We start from the raw sequence: 16,253 nt of genomic DNA on the forward strand, positions 1-16,253 counted from the left end.
ATTGAAACCAGGTAAAGCGGCAGGTCCAGATGACATCCCTTCAGAGGTAGTCAAACTAGTGGTAAAACTAGCACCCGAATACTTACTGAAAATGTTCAACACGCTTCTTAGAGAGGGCCTCTTCCCTACTTGCTGGAAAATGGCTAGGCTGGTACTACAACGGAAACCTAATAAAGACGGGCCTAGCCCATCATCCTTTAGACCCTTATGCTTACTGGACACCTTAGGGAAACTCCTAGAACACTTACTATCAGAAAGGATACGCAAAGAGCTTGAACACAAGCAAAATCTTTCCAACAGGCAATTTGGTTTTCGAAAGGGTATGTCTACAGTAAATGCCATAGAAAGTGTTTGCAACTTTGCGAGAGAAGAGCTGCGGAAGACCTTTAGAAATAGACAATTGTGTGTACTTGTTACAGTGGATGTTTAAAATGCGTTTAACACAGTAGACTGGCAGCAGATAATAGGTGAACTGGAGAGGAGGGACATATCTCCTTACATCCTAAGAATGGTGAGCAGTTATCTTTCTAGCATGTCTCTCTGTATAGAGGAGGATGAGATGGTACCCATTACAGCTGGAGTGCCACAAGGTAGTGTTATGGGCGCATTGCTGTGGAACATTATCTATGATGGGGTTTTAAACTTAGGACTAATGGAAGGAGTATCGACAGTGGCCTATGCAGATGATCTCGCAGTCATGATCAAAGCCAAAACAGAACAGGTTCTAATGGAAAGGTGTAATGATGCTCTGGAAGAAATAAAAGCTTGGATGAGGTCAGTTGGACTTAAGATAGCTCCCGAGAAAACAGAAGCTGTGATGATAGTTGGGAAGAAACGTCATGGCCCAATAGAACTTAAGATCGGAGGTCTCGCCATTCACCCAAAGAACCATGTGAAATACCTAGGTGTAATCATAGAAAGAAGGCTCAAGTTCACTGAACACCTCAGATATGTAGCCAGCCGAGTACAAACAAGAGTAGCGCTGAGAATATGCAGGGGCTATCGTACTATCTCAACCGAGGCTGCAAGAGTACTTGCACGAATAATACCTATAGATCTTCTAGTTGAAGAGAGATCGAGAGCGATAGGAATGACAGCAGGTGAGAAAAAGGCTCTTCGAAAAGAAACGGTACAGAAATGGCAAAATAGATGGAACGCCAGCGACAAGGACGTGTGGCTTCACAAACTGCTACCAGATATTACGCCGTGGTATGAGAGATCCTGTGGTGAAATTGGATACTATTTGACCCAAACAATGACAGCCCATGGCTCCTTCCAAAGTTATGTTAGGAGAATAGGTAAAGCTGAAAATGACCTCTGCCTATACTTTAGCTCGGAGATAGATAATGCAGAGCACACAATTTTCAGATGTCCTGCGTGGGCGGATATTAGAAACTTGTCTGAAATAACAGTAAGAGCTGAGTTACGACCAGAAAATATAGTGCAGATCATGATGGAAGCAGATTTTAAATGGAAAGCCGTTGAGAGTATGGTGGAAAAAATTCTAGAAAGAAAGCAACAGGACAGTAGACAGAGAGGTCCAAACACACAGCAACATTAGAAGATAATAGATAGACTCGAACTCCTCATCCCTGCATGCAGCAGGGGAAGGGAGACGTAGGGAGCAAAATAGAAAAGAAGGAATCACAAGAAAGGCAGCTCATCATTATGAAGAAATATTTGTTAATGGTGCCATAATGATTAATGAGCGGAGTTCAGATAAAAGCGACTAACAGAGGACATACAATCCGTCCGAGCCCCACCGCGACGCAGGAGCACGCAGTGGAGGTGAAAGTTTCCCAGCAAAACTATTTGCTGTGGAAGTGCGATAAGTCGGTATTAAAAAAAAAGGTAATAGTAATAGGTAATGATTAGTATATAAGTCCTAGCAAAACTTAATTCAGTATACAGCATGCCCAGAATTAAATATTATCATTGTAAGAAGAATAGGATAGTAGGTTAACCTTATGAGGTGGACGCCACCAATAGATGGCAGTGGAGAGTTGGCGTCCACTGCACGTCGTAGCTTGAATTAGGTGTTTTGGTTGCCGAATTACCCCAATGACAGATGGCGCCAAAATTATTTAAAATATTAAATTCAACCCTTAAGCTGTGTTGCAAAGTTTCTTATTTTGGGTGCCTATGGCAAAGTGGCAATTTGAATTGATTATTGTATTGTGTTCGTTGTGTTATTGTTGAATTTCGTTGGTTGAGCATTTGGATTATTTTTTTATTTGAGATTGAGAATCTTTGAACTTGAATATATATTTCATTTTTAAGGTAAGTGGATATTATTACAATTAATATACATCACAACTCTTTTAGTTAATATATTCAAATTATAAGAGGCGCTAGATGCATAAATGCTACAGCTTACAATTTCGAAAAAAAAACTGTATATTTTGCGATATACTTACTAAAATGTATTTATATAACAAATAATCACTTCTTCTTTTCAATTTTTTATTTATTTTGTTCGTATGTTTATTTCAAGTGTGGACTAAGTAAGAGATCAGATCCTATAATTAAAATGTAACGATTTTGTGTGAATGACCCTACCAGATGTCAAAAATGGATCATACACTCGGGTGAGTTATTCTTAAGACAATTATTTTTATTCGATATGTTCAATACTAAACATAAGTAGGTATTTAATTATCGTCAATTAAAAGATAATTTGAATTATATTTTCGATGGCCGAAAATATGTTTTTAAAAATTTATTTAACTGAAAATTACAATTAACTTCACAAGCGAATTAACTATAATTTATTGAATGAACTAAGTATTCAAAAACGATACATATATTCATTAAAAAGTTGTTTACAATAATTATTGCGTTTTATTTAAATAATCTTTTGGAATTTTCTCGATGTAACTCTTCCATCCCTAAGAGTGAAAAATGACGGAGGTGTTTTTCATATTTTGCTTTTTTCTTTCTTGTAATTCGATGTCTTCTTTCTTCTTTTCTTCAATTTCTTCAAATTTCTGTTTTCTTACAAATTTTCTTTTATATTTTCGAATTAACCATAATATTATTAAAATTACAGAAATTATTATTATTATTGTAAATAGTCCTGTTGATATATGGCTTTGCGGATTATAAATTTCATGAATTGGTTTTATATTTCTAGCGATTTTGTTTATTCCATATAATTTTTCAAAATCTATGCTGGTTAAATTTGGAGATTTATAAATTTGATTATTTAAAAATTTGAAGTTCAATTTCGGTAATATTATTGATTTTCCTTTTTTAATTTATATTTTGGTTGAGAGAATTTCTCTTTCTATTTGAATACTACAGTTCTTTGGAATATTTTCAAATAACGGTCCGAAACACATTTGGAAATCACTAAAAGTTCGTAACACAATTTTCAGCAGAGCGTCCATTTAATAATTCAACACTACAATTGTATTTTCACTTGAATGTTTCTTTGCAATAATATTTTTAGTTTATTATATATCTGTTTAAGCTACAATTCTTATTTTCGTCTTTCGAACAATTGCTATGGGTTTGATTTGGTTCAAAATTAGCATACATGGCTTTTTTTGGCGACGGATTGATGTTATTAGAGTTTGGTTGAAAACAAATGAATATTTCGAGGGGTCGCAGTGCAAAAAAGTGGTTTTTGACCTTTGCTCACCTCTGCAGATCAAACGAAAAGCGACTGAAAAATGAAATTTCACATGTAGGTTCAATTAGTTGCGAGATGATTTCCTGTCTAAGGTCGAAACTCTCCATCTCCACCCCTCTCGATTTTATGGTCATTTTTGTTATATTTTCTTATTTTTTGGCCAGAAAAAGTTTATCTAGAGGGGTCGAACTTCGCATGCAAATACGGATGATGTTGAAGAATTATCTTTCTCAAGTTCAAAGTTTTCTTCTTCAGTTCTTCTAGCACAAAACGCCCGAAATCATTTTGATCGTTGTAATTGTTGAACTGGACCGCCTCCTATTTAATGAATAATACGAGTATGATCGTTGCTAGGGTAATTTTTTTTACTTCCCATTTTCGAAATTTCTTGTCATTATGACAATTTTTTCTTTGTTGTCAATTGGAATTGAACAAGAGGGTCTATTGAAATTATGAATTTTCATTCGAGAGAGTTAACTTATGAAATGAAAAGTTATTGAGGAATAGCAAATTTTCCATATAAAGAAATAGGATTGAGAATTGATATCATTTCCAAGAAATTCATTTAATGGAGAGATTTGTTTGTGTATTAGTTAAATTCTTCATTCGACGAAAAATTCGACTTTCGTGATGGAGCTCTGCTGCTACCTGCTCTTCTTGCAATGGACATTCTTTGATAAAAATAACTTCTTGATTTCTGGCCAAGTAAGGTTGAGTAGGGATGATTATTGTGTGATTTTGAATTATAGGGTATAAATGGAAAAATTCATAGGTTTTGGGTTTCAGGATTGGAACAGGATTGGTAGCAAAAATAATATTGGATTTGGAAAAGGTTACTTGTGAGCCCAGAAAGAGATAATACGTTAAAATATTATTAAATTTTGGGATTTTTTCTTCTTTATAAATAGTGGTTAAATATTTAATCATTTCTAAAATTTCTTGACTTGATATAACAGAACTGTGAATTGTATTTAATTTGGAAAATGTTATCGCGTTTTCAATATTATCAATCAATGTAATTAAACTCTGACAAAGTTATTATTTTATTTTCTATTGAAATGTGAAATTTCTCTAAATTATTAGAAAGTTTCTGTCGATTGTTCCATAGAGTCGTAATCGATTTATTATAATGATCAATTAATTTTTTGTGTAACGATATTTGCAAATTTACTTCTTGAATTATTTGTTTTTGTTGTAAAACATTTATAGTATTATCAAATCTTTCTTCACCATCTGAATCTATAGTTCCAAAAAGCCATTTATCTATTTTTCCTACCGCATTTATTAATCCTCTTTTCAATCTTAAATGTGGATAAATATTTTCTGATTTTTTATCTAAAGTATTGATCAAAATTTCTGTTCTACTCATTGATTGTTCATCTAAATTATGATACGAAATAGGATTTGTGGCGTTCGCTTGTGATAAACTATTTTGTAAACTATAATGATATTGTTTTAAATTGTTGATCTGTTTATGAATATATTCTAAGTCTATATAATATATAAAAGTATGCTTAGTATAAATAAGGTTACTTGTTCCTAAATTAATAAGTAATAGTAGGTTATTTACTTTTGTAATTTCTATGTTTTCCATTTTAGTCTTCTTGTAAATAAGTAGTATTATTAATATCGTTGTCAGCTTCATCTTTCTGTAACAAATTTTTGGTTTTCTTATTATATTTTTACGAAAAGTTCCTCTATCTGTTTCTAACAATATACCAGAGTTTTTTACCAATTCTATTTTCATTTCTTTTATTGATTATTCTTTCTTTAATATCAGAGTTTCTATCTTTAGTTTTTCCGTATAATAATTTTGATGTTTCTTTGTGATTCTGAATATAATTCAATATTATTAAGTGATTGTCTAAATCAAAAGGATCAGGGTTGTTTATATGACCTTTAATAATTTCGAATGGAGTGAATTGTGTTGCGGAGTAAATAGAATTATTATATGTCAATATTCAGTGTTTAATTAATTGGTGTTAAATTTTTATTAGTTTCTTTTAAGCATCTAAAATGTTCAATTAGACTAGAATGGAATCGTTTCACAGGTGAATTAGAATTACTATTTTTAGATATCATATAATGTAGTTCAATTTTGTGCAATTTACAAAAGTCTTGAAGGTCGTTATTCTTAAACTCTGAATCACAATCAGCTGTTACTGTAAGGTAAACCGTGATGAGTAACATAATTTAATATATTATCAACAACTGAGGTTCCATTCACACTTGTGTGTCTATGTGTATATGTTCGAATGGTTTGCTAGATGTTGGGATTAAATTAAGTTTAATTACTGGGGGATTTCTATCATATTAATTCTTTTGAAATATTTCACAATTATTAACAAAATTTTCTATATCCTGTAACATTTTAGGCGAATAATATTTGTCAGTTAATGATTTCTTTAATTCGTTAATTTCTCTATGTCCTTTTTTATATACATAATAGTATTCTAATTTTTCTTTTTGTTCTTCGTCGGAAAAAATATCTTTGACTACATTTGTACAGTAGATAAATTTAAATGCTGGATTTTTAAAATATTCTAATCGTTCTAATCGTTCTAATTTTAAGGGTTCTCTAAAGTATAATGCATAAAGTTGTTTAGGGTCAATGTATTCTTTAAAAAACTGAACTATATTATTTTCTAAATCTTTCTTAGATAAAATTACAAATATACGTGTATTATCAAAAATATTTTTCTCTTTTTGTTCATATATATACTTCGCCATTTGTTATTAGAATTTGATTTTTATAAGTGTTCAATGATCTATTTGAAATTGGTATTTCTAATATTGGATTTTCTAAGGAGGAATGTATTGTTTTTAAGTCTAAGTCTCTGTTTAATGGTGGTCGTATATTTGAATATCTAATATAATATTTATTATATCATTTGTATTTGTGATATTTTTTATTTCTTCACTTTGTATGACTTCCTCAACATCGTCCAAATATGATAAGTCAGGTAATAAGTCGTCATCTATTGGTTCAAAATCATTTGGTAAATTTTCTATTTCTCGTTGAATTATTGAATCTAAATCATCAATGTTAACATTTAACGATTCCGTTTTTAAAGCGTTTACATCACAATCTGATTTTATTCTTGATAATGGATCTGCTACTAAATTAGATTTTCCTTTTAAATATTTAATTTCATAATCAAATTCTTCTAATTTTAGTCTCCATCGAATTAATCTTGAATTTGGTTCTTTAAGTGACATTAACCATTGTAAAGGTTTATGGTCTGTATATATAGTAAATTTTCTTCCAAATAGATAAAGTCGATAGTATTCACATGCCCATACAATTGCTAATAATTTGCATCATTTAATGTTCTCCAAGCATAAGAGATTGGATGTCCTTCTTGAGACAACATCAGTTGTTAAGTCAAATTGTTTATTGAAATCTGGATAAGCTAATATAGGTTCTAAAGTTAATAGTTGTTTGCAAATGTTAAAGCAATTGATAAACTCTTGTGTGTGTTCTACTTTTTTGTTCTTTTTCAAGCATATTGTCATTGGTTTTGTAATTTTAGCAAAATTTTTAATAAAGATATAAGGTATAAAGATGTAAGGTATAGGGAAATTTTTTATAGCTTCAATTTTTTTTTGGGTTGGGTTTAATTCCTTCTGGTGTAACGATTTGTCCAAGAAATTCTACTTCTTTACATAAAAATTCGCGTTTATCTAATTGAATTTTTAAACGTGCTTTTCTTAATTTATAAAATACTGCCTGTAAATTTTGCATATGTTTTTGTAACCTTGTACTAAATATTATAACATCATCCATGTATACTAAACAAATTTTTTTTGTAGTTCTTTTAAAATTTCGTCCTTAACTCTCTTAAATGTTGCAGGTGAATTTTTCAATCCGAATGGCATTCTGAGAAATTCGTAATGTCCATTGTCTACACTAAAACCTGCCTTTCCTATTGAGTCTTTTGACATTTGAATTTGGTGGAAGCCACTCGCTAAATCTAATGTTGTGAAATATTGCGCTCGTCCTAATTTATCTAATATATCAGTAATGTTTGGAACTGGATATCTATCAGAAATAGTTTTGTCATTTAATTTCCTATAATCGATTACTAATCTCCATTTCTGTTTTCCAGTCGCATCTAATTTTTCACTTACAATCCAAATAGGTGAACTCCAAGGGGAATACGAAACTCTTATGATCCCTTTTTCTAACATTTCATTAATTTGTTTTTGTACTTCTTCTTTATGTTTGTATGAGTATCTATAAGATTTCACGTGTACCGGAATCTCGCCAGTTGTCTTTAACGAATGTTTTATTTTAGATGTAAAAGTTACTGGATCTCCTGGTTTCAAAAAGATATCAGAAAATTTTTTACATAATTTAATCATATTATTTTTTTCTTCATCATTCATATGATTGGTTCGAATTTATTTACTTATATCTATTTTGTGTTGATTATATTTTTACTGATTACATTTTTCTTTTTTATTTTCTGCGCTACTTATATTTTCGATTTCTTTTAAGTAATTAAAATTATGAATTTCGTTTTGCCTAGTTTCAAAAGGATAAACGTTAAGAGGTTCATTCAAAGTTATAGACATTGTTTTAAATGTTTCATTTATTATTTCAACTATAGCATACCCGTTTTGTGCTACTGTTAATATTTCTGGTATATAAACCTTTCCTAAACGTGTTTTATTTACTAAAATTTCTCCATTTAATATATTTACTGTTAAGTATTTTAATAATTTTTCGGTATGTAAAATGTGAAATGAGAATTTTATATCAGTTGGTTGTCTAAATTTTATTGGAATTGACACCTTTTTACTAAATAATTGTTTATTAGTGAAATCAATGTTTAATTGCATGTTGATCATATCTTCTATTCCTAATATTCCATCAAAAAAGTCATGAAAATCACATAAAATTCAATTCTATTGTGCCGTTATAATTGAATTCTTTAAACGCGGGAATTTCTGCTTGATGTCTGATTATTTTAATATTTAATGATGTTAGAATTTTTACCTTTGAATGGTGTATACATTGTGGATAATACTTTTCAACAATTGACGGTTTTAATATTGATTTATTACTTCCTGTATCTATTAATAATTTTAATTTTGGATTTTTAATTCCAATATATGGTAATGGATTATTTGCTAGAATATTTATTTCGACTATTTTTAATTTTTTTTCCGAGACTCTTTACGAAAATTTACGCTTTGTTCATTATTCTCTTCCAACTCAAATAAATTTTGAAACTCAGTTATTTCTTCTGTTTCTTCTTCATTATCGTTACAATTATTATTATATAACTCTTCCGATGTAAAATTTGGTCTTTCATTTCTTGATTGCAAATATCTATTATTACTCGTATTACTATTATTATGATTAATATTTACATGTCCATTGGGTCTGTCTGTAAAATTTCTCGATGTCGTAGACATCGGTTCTGGTCTTGGTAATCGATTTGCAGGTATTTGATTTGGTCGGAAAACATTTTTCCTGGTGCCAAACACCGGTGGGTTCGTTGGGTAGTTTTGTCTTCTTTGTGGCATAGGGTTTATATTGATCGGTTGACTTGGGAAGTTAATATAATAATTATTATTATATCCTTCATTATTATTGAATTGATTTCTATTATGATGATTATTATATTGCTGATATTGTTGATAAGAGGGATTATTATTATTATATTGATTGTTTCTATTATTTTTTATTTAATTCATTTTAAAATTATTATTATTGTTACTGCTGTACTTAACTATAGACTCAGAAAATTGGCCGTAGAGTTTTTCAAAATTCTCAAATTCGTCGACGTAGGCCATAGCATCTAACAGCTAGCTTTTTCAAATATATATTATTGCATATGGTGCCTAAACATTGTCGATCTCACCTAAATTCAAATTGTTGCCTATTCTTTGTATTGTTTGGCTTTTCAATGATTGCAGTCTATTTCCAAATGTTATCAAACTTTCATTTTTGTATGGTCTTGTTCTCGTTAAATCTTGTAATATACAATCCAAGTCGCGTCTATCCGCTAAACATTGTATTAACGCTTCTTTCAATTTTTGCCATGTATTTAATTCAATCCTATTACCTACCATCATTTCGGCTTTATCAATTAATTTTTCTTGGATGCATTCCAATACATGATTGTTAATGTCTTGATCATTATAGATCCAATACGTATCTACTAATCTTTCACATCTATTAATAAATTTATTCAATGTATTTATATTACCATCGTAAGGTTTTATATTCTTTAATTTTAATTCAAATAATTCCCAGTTTTGTGTTTTTGGATTTGCTGTTGCCATTTTTCCACAATCAAAATTGTCTGTTAAGTTTAATTTGCAAAATGTATTTAATAAATTATCTAAATCGATCATATACTTAATTAAATCAAAATTAATAAATTATCTCTTCCTTACTCAGAGTTTGATAAGGATAGGTAAAAAAAAGGAATAAAAATAAGGAAACTTGGCACTTACAGCTATCTGAAGTCCTGAAGTTCCTCGTAGATCTAGTGCTTCTGTATTGAAGTACGTAGTAGTTGGAACTTTTTCGCAATATGCTTGAAATTCGCGACTCCACTAATCCGAATGACTGCGCCAATTATATTTTCGATGGCCGAAAGTATGTTTTTAAAAATTTATTTAACTCAAAATTACAATTAACTTCAAAAGCGAATTAACTATAATTTATCGAATGAACTATTAATTCAAGAACGATACATATATTCATTAAAAAGTTGTTAACAATAATTCGTATTTATAATAAAATAATTGCTGTCAAGTGTTTATTATATTTAATCCTATTGCGTTTTATTTAAATAATCTTTTGGAATTTTCTCCATGTAACTTTCGTCCAATAGTTTTTTCTGGTAATGAGTTTATTTGTATTATGGTCGCATTGCATATTATACGAGTACAATGATTTACTACAAATTCCAAATCCATTCAATCTTATAAACTTATCGAAAGTACTTGAATCATACCTGAATTTAAACTTTGAAGCCACCTTTATAGTAAAGACTAACAGAATAGAATAAAATATCTTTGAAAATATTTCAAACTTATTCATAAACACAACTAACCGAATACAAAGGACTGAACTTCAATATTTCCCAAAAATTGAAATAGTATTTTTTGTTATTTTTTTATGTTTATGAACTAAGCACATAATAATAAGGTAGTGTGTCTGTGTGTTTATATTTGGAAATTATCCTGTCAATGAGGCAAAAATTTCACCTGTTCAAATGTATATAGACTGTTTTTTTATTACATATTATAATATGGTTATAATACTGTATTAAATTTTAAATAGTAACAATTTATAATTTACAAATTATAATTTCCTCCATTCTCAAGTTATACATGAAAATTATGCTTTTGTTTTATCCAGCATAGAATGTTTGAATGAAATAATATCAAATGCTAGTTTTATTTAAATACAAATTCACTATAGACATGTAACAACAAATCAAAAATGTACTTGGAGCTTTACTTTAAACATTACCTGGTGTTTTCGATATAAAAAAGAACTTTTTCAACCAATGTAATGTCCCTCCATAATATAATCAGCAGTTTTGTGTAAGAATATAGTAATGCCATATACCATCTTACGATTATTGAATACTTTCAATAAAAATGAATTTTAGTTTCAATTTTGTTATATTTATTGCAAAAAACACATTTAAGAAGAAATAATTTTACTTGCTAGTAAGTACCCGTTTTTATGACCATACATACTTGGTTCAGATAAAAAGAACTTTTGCCTGCTTTTATTATACCATTAAACAAACAGATGATTTTTTAAGCATCTATGGTCTCATTGTAAAATATAATTTCTGAAAGTTGAAGGTAGCAACAAGCTCCTCAAGTACATTTTTCCAGTCGCACATTATGAACGAATTTATCATTCCAACAAATATTGATGTTATCTATTTCACGATTTACCTATCCATAACTTCCTACAGTGATAATAGAAACAGCCTATTTAAAACTATAGAACAAATTAATTATTTTGAAAAAATGTTACGTATAAAAAATTCTGGAGAAGAGCAATTCATATTTTCAACTGTAGTAGTTGGTGTCTTTTTTGTAACGTTATAACTATATTAAATATGACGCCTTGAATATATTTTTAATGTATATATATTTTTTGTATTGCACTTTAATAGGTTATAATTTCAAAAATATATGACTCAAGCTTGATTTACCTATAACAGATTTGTGAATAAAATCATTTTGTTAAATTAGCATCAGTAATAATTTAAGTATATTTAACTTAACAATGAGCTCAGTTAACATTTCTATATTATTTTGTGGTCAATCCAAAAAGTATAAATAGATAATACAATAAATAATAATTTCGATTATTATAACTTTTGGCTCTCCAATGTGAGACCAAGACCGGTCCTGGGTTAGTTGGTTCCCTTATCGGTAAGGATGAGGCCATTGTATAAACATCTTTACACAATGCTAAAACTGACAAAACGATTATAAGTAGGTATTTTAGTAGTAATTGATAGGACAAATTTTTTTTCTTTATTAGAAAGAGTTTTTTTTATTTATTGGTCTAATCCAAATTTTCGCATTGATCCATAACTTTCAATACAAAGCCAATGAATATAATATTTATATTAAAATCAGATTATTTAAATATATTTGGTACGTATATACTTATTTGTATATTTTTTATTTCTGGTTTTGTTACAATTCTTTTGAATGGTCTTTTTTGTTTGATTTTAAACACCCTTATTAAAGATAACACCCTATTAAAGATTGTTGTGAGCATACCAAGAAATTTCAATGATGTGTAGTTGTTTTTAAGAATGATACACAGGTGTGGAACTATCTTAACACAATTCGGGAAAATTCTGTCATTCCGACGATGAAATAAGATATAATTAGGGAAATTCCAAATAAAGGTACTACTAGTCATTATTCCATTTATGCCCGTTATTGAAATGAAATAAATTCAAATTTTTGAACATAAAAAAATACTTTACCATAACCATCACAATAAATATGTATGTTATCATTGATGTTCCTTATTTCAAGTAATGCTGTTTTGGCAAACCTAAGCCAGAAATCACTAAGAAATAAGCTGATCTGCAGCAAACATTTCAGTGAAAATATTAGTCAATCTAAAAGATTGCCTACTACTGCTGTACCATTCCGCTACAAAAATGATGAAGGTTCAGAAAGTGAATCGGATAGGGAAAATTTAGATGAACAAATTATCCAATTGAATGTTTCCTCACATCCACAAACATATTCAAATAATGATTTTATTGCCCCGATTCATTCCAGAAACATTAACATGACAAATGGTTCTATCAGTAACTATGAAGATGAAGAGTGGTTGAAAGAGTTACAGAACCTTCCATCTTTGAACTAAGCAATGCTCGGAAAAAAGTCAATAACCTGACTACTCGATTGAGAGCTACAAAAAAAAGGATTATGAAAACGCTACTATCTGTGAACGTTTTGTATGGAGAAGGAACTCTCACGAATTTTACAAAATCTCTTGTGAATATTCAATTACGACATAAGATGAAAACCCCATGGTTACTATCTGAAAAGAAAACTGCCCTGTCATTATTATTTTATAAAGGACCTGAGACATACAGATATTTGCGACAAAAAGGGTTTATTTTGCCAGCAATATCAACAGTGAAATCATGGGTTGCCAATTTCCGTTGCAAACCTGGATTCAATAAAAAATTTTTATGCATCTTACTTTAAAGGTGTATACGATGCTGCCTTACGAGAAGAAATGTATTCTGATATTCGACGAAATGTCTATTAAGAGGAATCTTGAGTACCACATAAAAACAGATTTAATTGAGGGTTTCGAAGATCTGGGTGAGTTTGGAAGAATGCCTTTCCCTGCCAGTGAAGCTCTAGTTCTCATGATCAGAGAAATCTATAGCAACTAGAAAATTCCTATTTCCTACTTTGTATCGAAAGGTGGGGTGCCATATACTTCTTCATGTTTTATAATTACCAAGGTATTGGAAAAACTAGACATTATAGGCATACAATGTGATTTATCAACTACCAATCAAAATCTCATAAAGTATTTGGGAGTAAACAAAAACCTACCTTATTTTTTCATAATGAGAAAAAATATAGGGAAAATTTCAGATAATAAAATAATATTAAATTTGAAAAAGAAAATTGTTGGAAAAATTGAAAAAATTCTTCCCGAGTGGTATACAACAACAAATGCAATCTGTTGTAGTCATAGGCAATACATTTTCAATTTATTATTGCGAACTCATATTTTCAAATATTGTAAAACTTTTTCAAGTTCATTAAAAACTAGAGAAACTAAAACAATGATAAATTATTAATAATTCAGCATAACTGAACAACCAACATATTTTGTATGTTTCTTATTGTATATTCTTTCTGTTTTTTTCTTTGGTAAATCAATACACAATATTATATATTATTATATATAATAAGATGGTTTAAGACTGATGCAAAAAATTGTCGTACATTTTTCAAGGACCATTCACAGTATATTATATTTTCGATAAAAGGTGAATATTGAAATATTTGTGTGGATTGTGGTTTGATTTCCAATCTCTCTTCTCTTCTAGCCGTTTTCTATCCTTTGGATATAGGCCTCTCTCATATTTTTCCAGTTTTCCCTGTTCTGTGCCACTTGGTACCAGTTAAGTCCGGCTGTTCTCTTGATATCATCATACCATCTTTGTTGTGGTCTGCCGGTGCTTCTTTTCTCCCCCCAAGGTCTCCATCTTGTTATTTTTCCGCTCCAGTTGGTGTTATTTCGAGCAACATGTCCGGCCCAGTTCCATTTAAGACTACCTATTCGCCTCACTATGTCCTCGATTTTGGTTCTATTTCTTATCCACTCATTGGTTTTATGGTCTTTAAGCGTTATTCCTATCATTTTCCGTTCTATTGATCTTTGATGTACCTTTAATTTATTCAAGATTTTCTTTGTTAGGACCCATGTTTCACATCCGTAGGTTGTTACTGGGAGAATGCATTCCATGTAAACCTTGGTTTTTAGTTTGAGGGGTAGGTTGGAGTTGAAGACGTGTCGCATCTTCCCGTAGGCCGCCCATCCTAGATGTATTCTGTGGTTAATTTCAAGTTCTTGATTGGTTTTACCCAATGTTAATTCTTGACCTAGGTAGATATAAGAGTTCACTTTCTTTATCTGTTGTCCTCGCACATTTATACTCTCTTTGTTTGTCCGTTGGTTTGTCATGAATTTGGTTTTAGAAATGTTCATTTCTAGGCCTACTTTTCTTGCTTCTTGTTGTAGTTCTATAAGCATGTATTCTAATTCTTCACTGTTTGGGGCAAAAATGGCAATGTCATCGGCAAATCTTAGGTTACTTAGTTTTTCTCCCGATATATCAATTCCTCTGTCTTCCCAATGTAGGCTCTTAAAAACGTCTTCTAGCACCAGTGTAAACAATTTGGGTGACACAATGTCTCCTTGTCTAACGCCTCTTTTAATTATGATTTCCTCAGTGTCTTCATATAGCCTTACTTTCATTTTTGAGTTGTCGTTTAGTGTCTGTATAATGTCAATATATCGTTGGTCTATTCTTGCATTTTTCATTGACCTGATAATTGCCCAAAATTCAACTGTGTCGAAGGCCTTTCTAAAATCTATGAAGGCAATCCATAATGGGATGTTATATTCCGTTACTTTTTCGTTCAGTGTCCTTACGGTGTGGAGATGTTCTATTGTACTCATGCCTTTTCTGAAGCCCGCCTGCTCATAGGGTTGGTATGCGTCGAGTTGATTTCCAATATTCAACAACAAAAAGAACAATGAATAACCAATAATAATCAACGTTTTTATTTATAATAGGTGTTTCAATAGTAAATGTGATTACTTGACCCAAGAATATCTAGAGGTCATCGCGAGTAGATTCTACATGTACTACATTTTTGTGGTTTTACAGTCTTCTTAACGGAGATTCAGGTTGTTTAGTGTATTTTATCCATTTTTTTTCTGTGGTCAAAATTAAGAGCTACTTTTTATATATTTTCTTGATAACACATAGTCCAAATGGGTCGGAAAAAACAATTTCCAGAAAACAAAAATATGAGAATGTGAATAATGTTCCGAAGCAAGACTATCATACTTTTTAACAAACATTTTGAGAATTTGAAAAAGTTTTAAAATTACAATAAATTTACTCAATTTGTTAGCCATTCGAATTTCCCGCTTACAATGTTGTAGCTGTAGAATACACAAAGAATATATACAGGACCGTAGTACTTGTAATTTCTGTTAATTTCTTCAAACGCTCAGTCTATAATTATTATAATTTTATATCAATAATTTCATGAAAAGTCTAGTTATTATTGTTACTTTATTCAATATTTCTGTTCGATATTTCCTAATAAATTCATTTACTAAAACTTTGATTGTTTTAATTAGTTATCTAATATGAAGGATGCAATTACCTCAGAGCAAAAATCCGTGATTCCTGACGTTTATGCCAAAATATAACATTTTTTTTATTTACATTCATTTATTTCAATTTATTCATAATGTACTTCATAACTTAACATTGTATGAAAATACAAAATTTTAACTCATCCTAGTCTATTTATATCGAAATCCGTCTGTCTA

The sequence above is a fragment of the Diorhabda sublineata genome, chromosome 8 (assembly GCF_026230105.1).
Source record: "Diorhabda sublineata isolate icDioSubl1.1 chromosome 8, icDioSubl1.1, whole genome shotgun sequence".
Taxonomy (NCBI): Eukaryota; Metazoa; Arthropoda; class Insecta; order Coleoptera; family Chrysomelidae; genus Diorhabda; species Diorhabda sublineata.